Source organism: Hemitrygon akajei, chromosome 1 (genome assembly GCF_048418815.1).
Source record: "Hemitrygon akajei chromosome 1, sHemAka1.3, whole genome shotgun sequence".
Classification (NCBI taxonomy): Eukaryota; Metazoa; Chordata; class Chondrichthyes; order Myliobatiformes; family Dasyatidae; genus Hemitrygon; species Hemitrygon akajei.
Genome location: NC_133124.1, coordinates 148,124,908 through 148,142,671, shown reverse-complemented (window position 1 = coordinate 148,142,671; position 17,764 = coordinate 148,124,908).

Here is a 17,764-nt window from a genome sequence, read left to right as displayed (position 1 = left end):
GGAGTGGTTCTGACAGTTCTGTAGTTGACTCTGGGACTGTAGGGAGTGGTTCTGACAGCTCTGGAGTTGAGTCTGGGATGGTAGGGAGTGTTTCTGACAGCTCTGGAGTTGACTCTGGGTCTGTAGGGAGTGGTTCTGACAGCTCTGGAGTTGACTCTGGGACTGTAGGGAGTGGTTCTGACAGCTCTGGAGTTGACTCTGGGACTGTAGGGAGTGGTTCTGACAGCTAGTTGAGTCTGGGATGGTAGGGAGTGTTTCTGACAGCTCTGGAGTTGACTCTGGGACTGTAGGGAGTGGTTCTGACAGCTCTGGAGTTGACTCTGGGACTGTAGGGAGTGGTTCTGACAGCTCTGGAGTTGACTCTGAGACTGTAGGGAGTGGTTCTGACAGCTCTGGAGTTGAGTCTGGGATGGTAGGGAGTGTTTCTGACAGCTCTGGAGTTGACTCTGGGACTGTAGGGAGTGGTTCCGACAGCTCTGTAGTTGACTCTGGGACTGTAGGGAGTGGTTCTGACAGCTCTGGAGTTGACTCTCGGACTGTAGGGAGTGATTCTGACAGTTCTGTTGTTGACTCTGGGACTGTAGGGAGTGGTTTTGACAGCTCTGGAGTTGACTCTCGGACTGTAGGGAGTGATTCTGACAGTTCTGTTGTTGACTCTGGGACTGTAGGGAGTGGTTTTGACAGCTCTGGAGCTGACTCTCGGACTGTAGGGAGTGATTCTGACAGTTCTGTAGTTGACTCTGGGACTGTAGGGAGTGGTTTTGACAGCTCTGGAGTTGACTCTTGGACTGTAGGGAGTGATTCCGACAGTTCTGTTGTTGACTCTGGGACTGTAGGGAGTGGTTCTGACAGCTCTGGAGTTGACTCTCGGACTGTAGGGAGTGATTCTGACAGTTCTGTAGTTGACTCTGGGACTGTAGGGAGTGGTTCTGACAGCTCTGGAGTTGACTCTGGGACTGTAGGGAGTGGTTCTGACAGCTCTGGAGTTGACTCTGGGACTGTAGGGAGTGGTTCTGACAGCTCTCGAGTTGACTCTGAGACTGTAGGGAGTGGTTCCAACAGATCTGGATTTGAATCTGGGACTGTAGGGAGTGGTTCTGACAGCTCTGGAGTTGACTCTGGGACTGTAGGGAGTGGTTCTGACAGTTCTGTAGTTGACTCTGGGACTGTAGGGAGTGGTTCTGACAGCTCTGGAGTTGAGTCTGGGATGGTAGGGAGTGTTTCTGACAGCTCTGGAGTTGACTCTGGGTCTGTAGGGAGTGGTTCTGACAGCTCTGGAGTTGACTCTGGGACTGTAGGGAGTGGTTCTGACAGCTCTGGAGTTGACTCTGGGACTGTAGGGAGTGGTTCTGACAGCTAGTTGAGTCTGGGATGGTAGGGAGTGTTTCTGACAGCTCTGGAGTTGACTCTGGGACTGTAGGGAGTGGTTCTGACAGCTCTGGAGTTGACTCTGGGACTGTAGGGAGTGGTTCTGACAGCTCTGGAGTTGACTCTGAGACTGTAGGGAGTGGTTCTGACAGCTCTGGAGTTGAGTCTGGGATGGTAGGGAGTGTTTCTGACAGCTCTGGAGTTGACTCTGGGACTGTAGGGAGTGGTTCCGACAGCTCTGTAGTTGACTCTGGGACTGTAGGGAGTGGTTCTGACAGCTCTGGAGTTGACTCTCGGACTGTAGGGAGTGATTCTGACAGTTCTGTTGTTGACTCTGGGACTGTAGGGAGTGGTTTTGACAGCTCTGGAGTTGACTCTCGGACTGTAGGGAGTGATTCTGACAGTTCTGTTGTTGACTCTGGGACTGTAGGGAGTGGTTTTGACAGCTCTGGAGCTGACTCTCGGACTGTAGGGAGTGATTCTGACAGTTCTGTAGTTGACTCTGGGACTGTAGGGAGTGGTTTTGACAGCTCTGGAGTTGACTCTTGGACTGTAGGGAGTGATTCCGACAGTTCTGTTGTTGACTCTGGGACTGTAGGGAGTGGTTCTGACAGCTCTGGAGTTGACTCTCGGACTGTAGGGAGTGATTCTGACAGTTCTGTAGTTGACTCTGGGACTGTAGGGAGTGGTTCTGACAGCTCTGGAGTTGACTCTGGGACTGTAGGGAGTGGTTCTGACAGCTCTGGAGTTGACTCTGGGACTGTAGGGAGTGGTTCCAACAGTTCTGTTGTTGACTCTGGGACTGTAGGGAGTGGTTCCGACAGCTCTGGAGTTGACTCTGTGACTGTAGGGAGTGGTTCCGACAGTTCTGTAGTTGACTCTGGGACTGTAGGGAGTGGTTCTGACAGCTCTGGAGTTGACTCTGGGACTGTAGGGAGTGGTTCCGACAGTTCTGTTGTTGACTCTGGGACTGTAGGGAGTGGTTCCGCCAGCTCTGGAGTTGACTCTGTGACTGTAGGGAGTGGTTCCGACAGTTCTGTAGTTGACTCTGGGACTGTAGGGAGTGGTTCCGACAGCTCTGGAGTTGACTCTGGGACTGTAGGGAGTGGTTCTGACAGTTCTGTAGTTGACTCTGGGACTGTAGGGAGTGGTTCTGACAGCTCTGGAGTTGACTCTGGGACTGTAGGGAGTGGTTCTGACAGTTCTGTTGTTGACTCTGGGACTGTAGGGAGTGGTTCTGACAGCTCTGGAGTTGACTCTCGGACTGTAGGGAGTGATTCTGACAGTTCTGTAGTTGACTCTGGGAATGTAGGGAGTGGTTCTGACAGCTCTGGAGTTGACTCTGGGACTGTAGGGAGTGGTTCTGACAGCTCTGGAGTTGACTCTGGGACTGTAGGGAGTGGTTCCAACAGTTCTGTTGTTGACTCTGGGACTGTAGGGAGTGGTTCCGACAGCTCTGGAGTTGACTCTGTGACTGTAGGGAGTGGTTCCGACAGTTCTGTAGTTGACTCTGGGACTGTAGGGAGTGGTTCTGACAGCTCTGGAGTTGACTCTGGGACTGTAGGGAGTGGTTCCGACAGTTCTGTTGTTGACTCTGGGACTGTAGGGAGTGGTTCCGACAGCTCTGGAGTTGACTCTGTGACTGTAGGGAGTGGTTCCGACAGTTCTGTAGTTGACTCTGGGACTGTAGGGAGTGGTTCCGACAGCTCTGGAGTTGACTCTGGGACTATAGGGAGTGGTTCTGACAGTTCTGTAGTTGACTCTGGGACTGTAGGGAGTGGTTCTGACAGCTCTGGAGTTGACAATTATACCAGTGCTTAAGAAGAATAATGTTCTTTTTCCATCTTTTTATTATCATTATTAATAACAACAAAATAAAATTGGTACATAGATAATGGGATTACAAACGTACAAATTTCAACTAACTATAAAAGATTACAAGAACAATGATTACAGTATAAATAAGTATTCTCACATCATAAATGATACAATATACAAACAGACAAGGCAAACCTAGGTGCATCATAATATAAAATAAAAAGAAATAAGAAAAAGGAAAAAAGAAAAAAATCATTATGCAAAATTCACATGAATCCTCTGCCAGAGCAATGCAGACCATTCCCAGCGGAGTGGAAGAGTTGGTCTTGGCATCTTCTTGACGTGTTGGCATCCCAAACAATGTATGGAAAGCTGCTCAATCTGCTGGTCTATTCCAGGCCACCAGACAAAGCTTCAGGCCAATGCTTTCATTTTGAACACTGCTAGATAACTCACATGTAGCTCCTCTGCCACTTTAGCTCTCAGCTTGGATGGTACAACTCTCAATTCCCACATAAGGTAACTCCCATCAAAGGCAAGTTCATCACGATGCTGGGAAAAATCAGGGAACTGGAATTTCTGCTGCACATTCCAGCCACTTTGGGTGGCCATGTGCACCTGAGAGAGTTGGGGTCTTTTTTGCTTTCCTTTTGTATCAACGCTGCAGTAATAGGGAGACATTCAATTTGTGTTAAGGAGAATATGTCAAGAGGAGTGTCCTTTTTTTGTAAAATTTCAGGTATTCTCTTTTCCAAAGATAAATGGGATAATCCATCCACATTTTCATGATTAGTTTTCCTCTTGAATTCAATCTTGTAATCGTGTTCTCCAAGAAACGGAGTCCATCTCTGCATTCATACTGCTGCTGTTTGTGGACCAGCCGTCTATAAATTGAAAATAGACAGTAGTGGTTGATGATCAGTAATGATTCATTAAAGTCTGCGTGGATGAGTGTGTGCCTACAAAGACTTACTGTACATTCCCAAATCATAAGCCGTTGATGAACCAGGAGGTACGTCATTTGCTGAAGGCTAGATTTGTGGCATTCAAGTCTGCCAACCCAGGCCTGTACCAGAAAACCAGGTATGATTTTAGAGGGCTATTGCAAGGGTGAAGAGACATTTTCAAATGAGGTTGGAGGTGACATCAGATGCACGGCAACTCTGGCAGGGTCTGCAAGACATTACTTCCTACAAAGTGAAACCCAATAGTATGAATGGCAGCAATGCTTCACTACCAGATGAATTCAGTGCCTCCAATGCCTGTTTGAAAGGGAGAACACAACTACAACTGTGAAGATCCCTGCTGCACCTGATGACCCCGTGATCTCTGTCTCAGAGACCGATGTTAGGCTGTCTTTAAAGAGAGTGAACCCTCGCAAGGTGGAAGGTCCCGATGGAATACATGGTAAGGCTCTGAAAACCTGTGCCAACAGACTAATGGGAGTATTCAAGAACATTTTCAACCTCTCACTGCTACAGGTGGAAGTTCCCACTTGCTTCAAAAAGGCAACAATTATACCAGTGCTTAAGAAGAATAATGTTCTTTTTCCATCTTTTTATTATCATTATTAATAACAACAAAATAAAATTGGTACATAGATAATGGGATTACAAACGTACAAATTTCAACTAACTATAAAAGATTACAAGAACAATGATTACAGTATAAATAAGTATTCCCACATCATAAATGATACAATATACAAACAGACAAGGCAAACCTAGGTGCATCATAATATAAAATAAAAAGAAATAAGAAAAAGGAAAAAAGAAAAAAATCATTATGCAAAAAACTAATCTAAAAAATCTAATAACTAATAGAAGAAAAAAAAACAAAAAAGAAAAAAAGAAAAAAGAAAAAAGAGAAAAAAAAGGGCTGTTTATAATATCTCACAAAAATACAAAATCATCAGTGTCGTCAACTCCGGTCCTCTTGACATATATGAAATCAAAACTGAAAGATCAAATAGGCCTGGAACAGGGTCCTATTACATCATATGAAAATATTGAATAAATGGTCTCCAAATCTTTTCAAATTTAGTAGAAGTGTCAAATACACCACTTCTATTTTTTTCTAAATTTAAACATAACATAGTTTGAGAAAACCAATGAAATACAGTAGGAGGATTAATTTCCTTCCAATTCAACAAAATAGATCTTCTAGCCATTAGTGTAAGAAATGCAATCATTCGACAAGCGGAAGAAGATAAATGAAGTGAGTCCATCATTGGTAAACCAAAAATTGCAGTAATAGGATGGTGTTGTAAATCAATGTTCAATACTGCAGAGATAATATCAAAAATATCTTTCCAATATTTTTTCAAAAGTGGACACGACCAGAACATATGAGTTAAAGACGCTATTTCAGATTGACATCTATCACAAATAGGATTTTTCAAGCGGTACCAATTTTTATTCCGAAATCTTTTTTTTACTAATGTTGATTCAAAAATTTCCTCATATATTTGGCAGAATAAAAATCCTAGGTTAGGTAAAATATACTTACAAAAGGCAAAGAAGGAAGGTGGATTAGCATTGCCTAATTTTAGATTTTATTATTGGGCAGTTAATATCAGCTATTTGATATGTTGGTTGAAAGATTGGGATGGATCTTTCAGCCCTCATTGGGTGAGCCTGGAAATTAAATCGGTACCAGGTTTTGCACTGGGTTCTATTTTGGGGACTTCTCTCCCTTTTGCTCTTTCTAAATTGCCGAAACGAATTGACAACCCGATAGTTAAACATACTTTACGTATATGGTTTCAATTTCGGAAATTTTTTGGGTTGACTCAGTTTGTTTTAAATATTCCTATTGTATCCAATTGTTTTTTTCCACCCTTCAAGCTTATTTGGCTTGGAAGACTAAAGGATTACTATGATTTTCTGATTTATTTTTGGATAATTGTTTTATGTCTTTTGAGCAGTTATCTAATAAATATAATTTGCCTAGATTTCATTTTTTTAGATATTTACAGATTAGGAATTTTTTAAATACTGTACTTCCTACTTTTCCAAACTTTGTGTCTTCAGGCATTTTGGAGAATTTGTTTGAATTAAACCCCTTTCAGAAAGGGCTTATATCAAAACTTTATAATATAATTATGAAGATACATTCAGAGCCCCTTTATAAGACAAAAAATGATTGGGAAAGAGAGCTCAACATTATTATTCCTATTGAGAATTGGGATAAAATTCTTCAATTAGTTAATACATCATCTATATGTGCTAAACATTAATTAATACAGTTTAAGGTTGTACATAGGGCTCATATGTCCAAGGATAAATTGGCTCATTTTTATTCCTATATAAGAAGAATAATGTGGGCTGCCTTAGTGACTATCGCCTGGTAGCACTCACATCGACAGTGAGGAAATGCTTTGAGAGGTTGGTCATGACTAGACTGAACTCCTACCTCAGCAAGGAGCTGGACACTTTGCAATTTGCCTATCACCACAATAGATCAATGGCAGATGCAATCTCAATGGCTCTCCACACAGCTTTAGACCACCTGGACAACACAAACACCTATGTCAGGATGCTGTTTATCGACTATAGCTCAGCATTCAATACCATCATTCCCACAATCTAATTGAGAAGTTGCAGAAACTCTGCCTCTGTACCTCCCTCTGCAATTGGATCCTCAACTTCCTAACAAGAAGACCACAATCTGTGCAGATTGGTGATAACATATCCTCCTCGCTGTCGATCAACATTGGCGCACATCAGGGGTGTGTGCTTAGTCCACTGCCCTACTCTCTGTATACACATGATTGTGTGGATTGGCATGGCTCAAATACCATCTATAAATTTGCTGACGATACAACCATTGTTGGTAGAATCTCAGACGGTGACGAGAGGGCATACAGAAGTGAGATATGCCAACTAGTGGAATGGTGCCACAACAACAACCTGGCACTCAACATCAGTAAAATGAAAGAACTTCAAGAAGGGTAGAAGTGAAGGGATACATTCCAATCTTCATTGAGGGATCAGGAGTGTAGAGAGTGAGCAGTTTCATGTGCCTGGGTGTCAAGATCTCTGAGTATCTAACCTGGTCCCAACATATCAATGTAATTATAAAGAAGGCAAGACAGCAGCTATACTTCATTAGGAGTTTGAACAGATTTGGCATGTCGACAAATACACTCAAAAACCTCTATAATTGTACCATGGAGAGAGTATTCTGACAGGCTGCATCACTCTCTGATGGTGGGGGGGGGGGGGGTGGCGCTACTGCACAGGACCGAAAGAAGCTGCAGAGGGTTGTAAATCTTGTCAGCTCCATCTTGCGCACTATCCTATATAGGACATCTTCAGGGAGCAGTGTCTCAGAAAGGCAGCGTCCATTATTAAGAAACTCTAGCACCCAGGACATGCCCTTTTCTCACTGTTGCCATCAGGTAGGAGGTACAGAAGCCTGAAGGCACACACTCAGTGATTCAGGAACAGCTTCTTCCCCTCCGCCATCCGATTCCTAAATGGACATTGAATCCTTGGACACTACCTCACTTATTTCAATATACAGTATTTCTGTATTTTTGTACTTTTAAATATCTATTCAATATACTTATACTGCAATTGATTTACTTGTTTATTTATTACTATTATTATTTTTATTTAACTTTTTTTTTATTTTTTTCTCTTCTAGATTATGTATTGCATTGAACTGCTGCTGCTGGTGATAATAAACCTGATTCTAATTCTGAGGGTAAGCTCACTCCCATACAAGTGCTGGTTGAAATATTTTACACCTCAAACCAGACTCAAGGCCTCTTTTTCGATGTGTGTAATTTTTCTCTGTAGTGGTAAGGGAACGTGATGTGAAGGCTATGGTACATTCATCTCCTTCTCTCTTAACATGTGACATAACTGCACCTGTACTATAAGGTGAGGTGCCACAGGCAAGCTTCACTGGTCATATGGATCATAATGTATGGATACAGTGTCTGACGTCACCATTTCCTTTGCATTTTGGAAAGCCACCTCATTCTGCTTTGCCCATTGCTTGTCTGCAGTAATGACTTCAGGGAGTGGAGCACAGTAGCTAGGTTTGGCAGGAACCTGTTGTAGTATTTGATAAATTCGAAAAGGGACTGCATCTGTGACACATCTTGACCTTGGGCATCAACCACTGCTTGAATTTTCTCAGCATATTTCTGTAATACTTGTGCAGCAATGGTGTCACCACTGTAAGCAATGCTTGGTTTAAAGAATTCATACTCATTGTGTCATGCTCTGAGACACAATCCTCTAAACTTTTAACCCCATCTTAAGATTTTGGAGATGTTCCTTGTCATCCTTACTGGTAACAATGATGTCATTCTGGTAACGCTGAGTGCCTGGGCAGTTTTGCAGCATCAAATCCTTAACTTTCTGCTGGAGTGCAAGTGCAGATTACTATAGAAATAAAGCCCTTTGTGAGTATTTATGGTGAGAAACTCTTTGGACTCTTCTTCCATTTCCATCTGAAGGTAGGCCTCTGTTGTCCACTTTGCAGAAGTGCTTCCCACCAGGAAGGTTTGCAAAGATATCCTCTATCCTGGGCAGAGGGTATTGATCTACTTTCTGTACCGGATTAATGGTGACCTTAAGGTCACCACAGATCCTGACAAAGCCATCCTTCTTAGCTACTGGGACCACTGCCATTGCTGATGCATTCCAAAGAATTCTTTTAACCTCCATGTGATATAGCTCACTGGCTACTTTATCAGGGGTGGTCTGAGGAACTAGACAAGCTTTGCAAAACTTGTGTGTGACATTATTATTTAAGTCTATTGTACCCTTGATATGCTTCAGCTTTCCAATATCATCCTTGAACAGCACTGTGCCATCATCCACTACCTTTCATAATTCACTTTCACTTGACTCTGTTGCAGGAGATGTGGCATGAAAATGGTGGATGGATATAGATAGATAGATAGATAGATAGATAGATAGATACTTTATTCATCCCCATGGGGAAATTCAACTTTTTTTCCAATGTCCCATACACTTGTTGTAGCAAAACTAATTACATACAATACTTAACTCAGTAAAAAAATATGATATGCATCTAAATCACTATCTCAAAAAGCATTAATAATAGCTTTTTAAAAAGTTCTTAAGTCCTGGCGGTAGAATTGTAAAGCCTAATGGCATTGGGGAGTATTGACCTCTTCATCCTGTCTGAGGAGCATTGCATCGATAGTAACCTGTCGCTGAAACTGCTTCTCTGTCTCTGGATGGTGCTATGTAGAGGATGCTCAGAGTTATCCATAATTGACCGTAGCCTACTCAGCGCCCTTTGCTCAGCTACCGATGTTAAACTCTCCAGTACTTTGCCCACGACAGAGCCCGCCTTCCTTACCAGCTTATTAAGACGTGAGGCGTCCCTCTTCTTAATGCTTCCTCCCCAACACGCCACCACAAAGAAGAGGGCGCTCTCCACAACTGACCTATAGAACATCTTCAGCATCTCACTACAGACATTGAATGACGCCAACCTTCTTAGGAAGTACAGTCGACTCTGTGCCTTCCTGCACAAGGCATCTGTGTTGGCAGTCCAGTCTAGCTTCTCGTCTAACTGTACTCCCAGATACTTGTAGGTCTTAACCTGCTCCACACATTCTCCATTAATGATCACTGGCTCCATATGAGGCCTAGATCTCCTAAAGTCCACCACCATCTCCTTGGTCTTGGTGATATTGAGACGCAGGTAGTTTGAGTTGCACCATATCACAAAGTCCTGTATCAGTTTCCTATACTCCTCCTCCTGTCCATTCCTGACACACCCCACTATGGCCGTGTCATCAGCGAACTTCTGCACATGGCAGGACTCCGAGTTATATTGGAAGTCTGATGTGTACAGGGTGAACAGGACCGGAGAGAGTACGGTTCCCTGCGGCGCCCCTGTGCTACTGACCACCGTGTCAGACCTACAGTCTCCCAACCGCACATACTGAGGTCTATCTGTCAAGTAGTCCACTATCCAATCCACCATGTGAGAGTCTACTCCCATCTCCGTTAGTTTGTGCCTTAAGATCTTGGGCTGGATGGTGTTAAAGGCACTAGAGAAGTCAAGGAATGTAATCCTCACAGCACAACTGACCCCCTCTAGGTGAGAGAGTGATTTGTGCAGCAAATACGTGATAGCATCCTCCACTCCCACCTTCTCCTTATACGCAAACTGAAGAGGATCCTGGGCGTGCCTTGTTTGTGGCCTCAGATTCTGTATTATCAGCCGCTCCATGGTCTTCATAACGTTGTAGGTTATGAAGTTATAGGTTATCATCAAGTTGTAGGTGTCTCAGCCAGTCATAACTCTAGAATGTTGGCCCTTGTGTTTTTACCAGATACATGCCTGGTGTGGCTTGTCTATTGTTGTATTTCACTGTTACAAATGTCATTCTTACAGGAGTTATTTTTTAAGCGTCGACAGTGCTTCTCCCTATAGATGCTGCCTGACCTGCTGTGTTCTACCAGCATTTTGTGTGTGTTGTTGTTTGAATTTCCAACATCTGCAGATTTCCTCGTGTTTGCTTATGCCTTGTTAATTTCCACACTGTAAATCTCAAGGCTACTCAGTCCTGTGTCACTCTCATCATTATCAGGTTGTTCATCAACAGCATGCCAATTACCACTCTTTTTGAAACCGCAACTTGATTTTTTAACTGTTTCTCTTCCCTGTGCTGTCCATTTATTTTTGTCGTCCCAACAACCTCTCTGTATGTGTCTCACTTTCTTGCATTTTCTGCAAGCTTCACTTTTAAACCTAAATTAGTCTGGTGTACGTGAGCCCCTGCCACAGTGCTAACACAATTTATTTGGCCAGGCGAGCCTCTGTTTAGATGGTGCAATTTTTTTTCACATTCATTTTCACTCTTGAGTGCAACTCAATTGCTTCTCTGTCTGCAGTTTCAATTGATATAGCGATTTCAACTGCTCTTTTAAATGTGAGATCTGCTTCAGTTAGAAGCCATTTTTGCTGAATGCGTTCATGTCAGATTCCACAAACTAAGTGATCTCTCCGTGCATCAGTAAGCCCATCAGTAAGTGGACATTGCTCAGACATTCTCTTCAATTCAGCCATCTAAAATGAAATGAATTCCCCTTGCTTTTAATTATGCTTATGAAACTAAAGCATTCTGCAATCAACTATGGTTTTGGTTCTAAATGTTCCTGTAGTACTCTCATGATATCATCAAAGTTCATTTCAGCTGGTTTGATTGGAACAGTTTAAACTCCTAAGCAAACTGTATACCTTCAAATCGAGTACTCGCAGCAGAACTGGCACTCGCATTTCATTGGCTGCTTCATTTGCTTCAAAATACAGTCGGCCCTCCTTATCCGCAGGTTTTGCATGTGTGGATTCAACTAACCAAGGATTGAGAAAACCCAGAAGTTCTCTCTCCAGCACTTGTTGTTTGAGCATTGTTCGGTCACTACTTTGTTTCTGTGAAAAATAGCTCCTAAAAAGCAATTCTTCAAAGGCTAAGAGAGAGCATAAAGTACTATCTCTCGCTAAGAAAGTAGAAATCTTAGATCTTTTGAAAGTGGCATGTCGCTTGCCAAAGTGGTCCTCAGCCCTCAATCTCCACAGATCCTGACTTTAGTATTATTGAGCCTCCTCCAAAGCATCCTTATTCCCTAAACAATACAGTATAACAACTATTTATATAGCATTTACATTGTTTTAGGTATTATAAGTAATCGAGAGATGATTTAAAGTATACGGGAGGATGTGCGTAGATTATATCCAAATACTACGCCATTTTATATAAGTGACTTGAGCATCCGCGTTTCTTGGTATCTGCAGGGGTCCTGGAACCAACCTCTCACAGATAAGAAGGGCCGACCGTACTGCTCAATTCATTCCATATACAGCTGCCAGTAATCTTTTGTGCAATTAAACGTGTCTATCCATCTGATGTAGCCAGCTATATCTGCTTTTTTTTAAACTTATGAGAAGTTTAAAAAGAGAAAACATACAGGCCCTTTGGCCCACAATGCTGGGCTGGAAATGTACTTACTTTAGAAATTACTTAGGATTACCCATAGCCCTCTATTTTTCTAAGCTCCATGAGCCTATCCAGGAGTCTCTTAAAAGACCCTATCGTACCTGCCTCCACCACCATTGCTGGCAGCCCATTCCACGCACTCACTACTCTCTGTAAAAAACTTACCCCTAACATCTTCTCTGTACTTACTTCCAACCACCATGAAACTGTGCCCTCTCGTGTTAGCTATTCAGCCCTGGGAAAAAGCCTCTGTCTATCCACACGATTAATACCTCTCATCATCTTATACACATCTATCAGGTTACCTCTCATCCTCCGCCACTCCAAGGAGAAAAGGCTAAATTAACTCAACCTATTTTCGTAAAGCATGCTCCCCATTCCAGGCAACATCCTTATAAATCTCCACTGTACCCTTTCTATAGTTTCCACATCCTTTCTGCAGTGAGGTGACCAGAACTGAGCACAGTACTCCTAGTGGGGTCTGACCAGGGTCCAATAGCTGCAACATTACCTTTCGCCTCATAAACTCAATCCCATGGTTGATGAAGGCCAATGCACCATTTGCCTTTTTAACCACAGAGTCAACCTGTGCAGCAGCAATGAGTGTCCCATGGATGCAGACCCCAAGATCTCTCTGATCCTCCACACTGCCAAGACTCTTACCATTAATACTGTATTCTGCCATCTTATTTGACCTAACAAAATGAACCACCTCACACTTATCTGGGTTGAACTCCATCTGCCACTTCTAGGCCCAGTTTTGCATCTTATCGATGTCCTGCTGTAGCCTCTGACAGCCCTCCACACTACCCACAACATGCCCAACCTTGGTGTCATCAGCAAATTTACTAACTCATCCCTCCACTTTCTCATCCAGGTCATTTATAGAAATCACAAAGAGAAGGGGTCCCAGAACAGATCCCTGAGGCACACCATTGGTCCCCAGCGTCCATGCAGAATATGACCCATCTACAACCACTCTTTGCCTTCTGTGAGCAAGCCAATTCTGGATCCACAAAGCAATGTCCCCTTGGATCCTATGCCTCCTTACTTTCTCAATAAGCCTTACATGGGGTACCTTATCAAATGCCTTGCTGAAATCCATATACACTACATTTACTGTTCTACCTTCATCAATGTTGTTAGTCACATTCTCAAAAAGTTCAATCAGGCTCGTAAGGCACAATCTGCCTTTGACAAAGCCATGCTGACTATTCCTAATCATGTTATGCCTCTCCAAATATTCATAAATCTTGCCTTTCAGGATCTTTTCCATCAAGTTACCAACCTCTGAATTAAGACTCACTGGTCTATAATTTTCTGGGCTATCTCTACTCCCTTTCTTGAATAAAGGAACAGTACCTGCAAACTTCTAATCCTCCAGAACCTCTCCCGTCCTCACTGATGATGCAAAGATAATTGCCAGAGGCACAGCAATCTCCTCCCTCGCTTCCCACAGTAGCCTGAGGTATATCTCATCTGGTCCCGGAACTCATCCAACTTGATGCTTTCCAAAAGTTCCAGCAAAACTTCTTTCCTAATATCTATGCACTCAAGCATTTCAATCCACTGGAAGTCATCCCCACAATTACCAAGGTCCTTTTCACTAGTGAAAACTGAAGCAAAGTATTCATTAAGTACGTCCGCTACCTCCTCCAGCTCCATGCACATGTTTCCACTATCGCTACTGATTGGTCCTATTCTTACACTTTTCATTCTCTTGCTCTTCACATACTTGTAGAATGCCTTGGTATATTCCTTAATCCTGCCCGCCAAGGCCTTCTGAGGGCCTTTCTGCCCACTGTAAGACATCTGTACAATCACCAAGATCCTTTTCCGTCGTGAATACTGAAGCAAAGTATTCAATAAGTATCTCTGCTATCTCCTCCGGTTCCATACACACTTTTCTACTGTCACACTTGATTGGTCCTATTCTTTCACGTCTTATCCTCTTGCTCTTCACATACTTGTAGATTGATTTGGGGTTTTCCTTAATACTGTCCACAAAGGCCTTCTCATGGCCCCTTCTGGTTCTCCAAATTTCATTCTTAAACTTCTTCCTGCTAGCCTTATAATCTTCTGGATCTCTATCATTATCTAGTTTTTTGAACGTAAACTTTTCTTTTCTTCTTGACTAGATTTTCAACAGCCTTTGTACACCATGCTTCCTATACCCTACCATCCTTTCCCTGTCTCATTGAAACATACCTATGCAGAACGTCACGCAAATATCCCCTGAACATTTGCCATATTTCTTCCGTACACTTCCCTGATGTTTGACTGATCAGCTACAAAGATGAAACAGCTTTCAGGGAGGAGGCAGAGCGGCTTGCGTACTGTTGTAAGCACAACAGCCTGAGTGTCTATGTTGTCGAGACTGAAGAGATGATTGGGAAGGAGGAAAAGTGAAGGCTGACCATTCCCTACTGCACATTGATGGCTTCTCTGAGGAGAGAATCAGAAGCACTGTGGTTCTTGCTGAACATATTATTGATGATCTCACCTGGTCCCTCAACACCACCTCCTTAACCAAGACAGCAGAGCCGCTCTTCCACTTCCTGAGGAGATTGAAGCAAGTAAGGCTCCCCCACCCTACCATACAACCATAACACATAGGAGCAGAGTTAGGTGTATGGCTCATCAAGTCTGCTCCACTATTCAGTCATGGCTGATCTTTTTTATCTCTCCTCAGTTCCATTCCCCAGACTTCTCCTTGTAACCTACCAAGAACCTACCAAGCTCTGCCATAAACATACCTGTGGAGGCGACCTGACCTCCACAGCTGTGTGTGGTAGTAAATTCCACAAATTCACCACCCTCTGGCTACTGACATTTTTCCACATCTCTATTTTAAATGGATGCCCCTCTATCCTAAACTCCCCCACCATGGGAAACATCCTTTCCACATATAGGCCTTTCAACATTCGAAAGGTTTCAATGAGATCCCCCTCATCCTTCTAAGTTCCAGCGAGTACAGACCAAGAGCTATCAAACGTTCCTCATATGATCTCTTTCATTCCCAGAATCATCTTTGTGAACCTTCTCCTAACCTTCCCCAATGCCAGCACATCTTTTCTTAGATGAGGAGCCCGAAACTGTTCACAATACTCAAGATGAGCCCTCATCAGTGCCTTATAAAGCCTCAGCATCACATCACTGCTTTTGTATTCTAGACCTCTTGAAATTAATGCTAACATTGAATTTGTCTTCCTCACCACCAACTCTACCTGCATTTTAACCTTCAGGGTGTTATGCAGAAACACTCCCAAATCTCTTCGCATCTCAGATTTTTGGATTTTCTCCCTGTTTAGAAAATAGTCTGCACATTTATTTCTACTATCAAAGTACGTGACCATGCATTTTCCAACATTGTATTTCATTTGCCACTCTCCTCATTACATATTCTTCTAATCTGTCTAAGACCTTCTCCAGCTTACCAGTTTCTTTAACACTATCTGTCCCTTCACCAATCTTTTTGTACTTCTGTTCAGCATTGACACCTCCCAGTCAGGCATCATCTACACACTTAGAAATTGTCTGTGATTTTGGAGTCTAAATTGCTGCTGTAAAGCATGAGCAAATGTTATCCCACCACTGATTCTCTGTCCACTCTGTTTTCTGTCTCATAGCGAACTAACAATCCATTCATTAGTCCCCTAATACATATAGTGTGATCACCTGAGTCGGGTATGAAATTCTCCTAATGGGTTGTCTATTGCTGGGTCTGCAGGTGGCTGTAGAAGCCAAACCAGGATCCACACATAACCATATAACAATTACAGCAAGGAAACATGCCATTTCAGCCCTTCTAGTCCGTGCTGAATGCTTACTCTCACCTAGTCCCGCCAACCTGCACTCAGCCCATAACGCTCCATTCTTTCCTGTCCATATACCTATCCAATTTTACTTTAAATGACAATACCGAACCTGCCTCTACCACTTCTACTGGAAGCTCATTCCACACAGCTACCACTCTCTAAGTAAAGAAGTTCCCCCTCATGTTACCCCTAAACTTTTGCCCCCTAACTCTCAACTCATGTCCTCTTGTTTGAATCTCCTTTACTCTCAATGGAAAAAGCCTATCCACGTCAACTCTATCTATCACCTTCATAATGTTAAATACCTCTATCAAGTCCCCCCTCAACCTTCTACGCTCCAAAGAATAAAAACCTAACTTGTTCAACCTTTCTCTGTAACTTAGGTGCTGAAACCCAGGTAACGTTCTTGTAAATCTCCTCTGTACCCTTTCTATTTTGTTGACATATTTGGTGACCAGAACTGTACAGAATACTCCAAATTTGGCCTTACCAATGGCTTGTACAATTTTAACATTACATCCCAACTCCTATACTCAATACTCTGATTTATAAAGGCCAACATACCAAAAGCTTTCTTCACCACCCTATCCACATGAGATTCCACCTTCAGGGAACTATGCACCATTATTCCTAGATCACTCTGTTCTACTGCATTTCTCAATGCTCTACCATGTGTGTCCTGTTTTGATTAGTCCTACCAAAATGTAGCACCTCACACTTATAAATATTCTCATGTAGTGTGGCTGTGGTTAGTGGTTGGGTCTTTTGGTTGTTCACTTTCTCCTTTCTCAGTTGCCACTTGTTCTCTATGGCACAACAAGGGTCATTGATATAGTGCACTGCCCCTTGGACAGATTTCCTCCAGGTCTATCTATTGAGTTCAAGGTCCTCTCAGGTTTTAGATGTTATGTTGATCTCTTTAGGTTGACCTGGATGTAATTTTTGAAACATTTCCTTTGCCCATCAGGAATAGGATGGACTCCTGACTTGACAGTTTTCCTCATTGTACCTTGCTCCTTATTGTCTGCCTGAACCATATATTCTAACTGTGACATATTATTCTGCATTCCATTACTTGTTTTGCTTTTACTGCCTCAATGCACTGTTGTAATGAGGTGACCTGTAGGGCATGTAAAACATAGTTTTTAATCACATCATAAACCAATTCACCAATTTTAGTGACATATCCACTGACAGTAAATTCACCAAATTTATTATGAGTATCTTATCAAAAGCTTTCTGAAAATCTATTTAAATTATATAATCATTTTCTACACATTGCTATCTCCTTAAACAATCAGTGGAGTTGATTAAGCAAGACTTTTCCTTTGGAAATCCAAGATCGTTGTATTCTACACTTAGAGCAGCATAAGGTGCTATGATCTAGAATGAAAAGATGAATGAGAAGATATCGCAGGTACTTTCAAAAAGGAATATGTATGTAAATATATACACTTGTAAATGAAAGTTTTACGGAGACATCATGAGAGAGTAGTGGACTAATTGGAAGGCTTTCAGAGAGCAGATAATTACACTTTAGCCTCTTCCTTTGAATAGAAATGTTGCCTCTGCTAAACATGCAATGTAGTTACCGTAGATTCCAGACTACAGAGCGCACCTGATTAAAAGCCGCAGGCTCTAATTTTAGAAAGAAAATCAATTTTGTACTTGTACAAGCCGCACCGGATTTTAAGCCACAGGTGTCCCACGTTGTAATATGAGATATTTACACAGAAAGATATTACACGTGAGGATTTTTTAA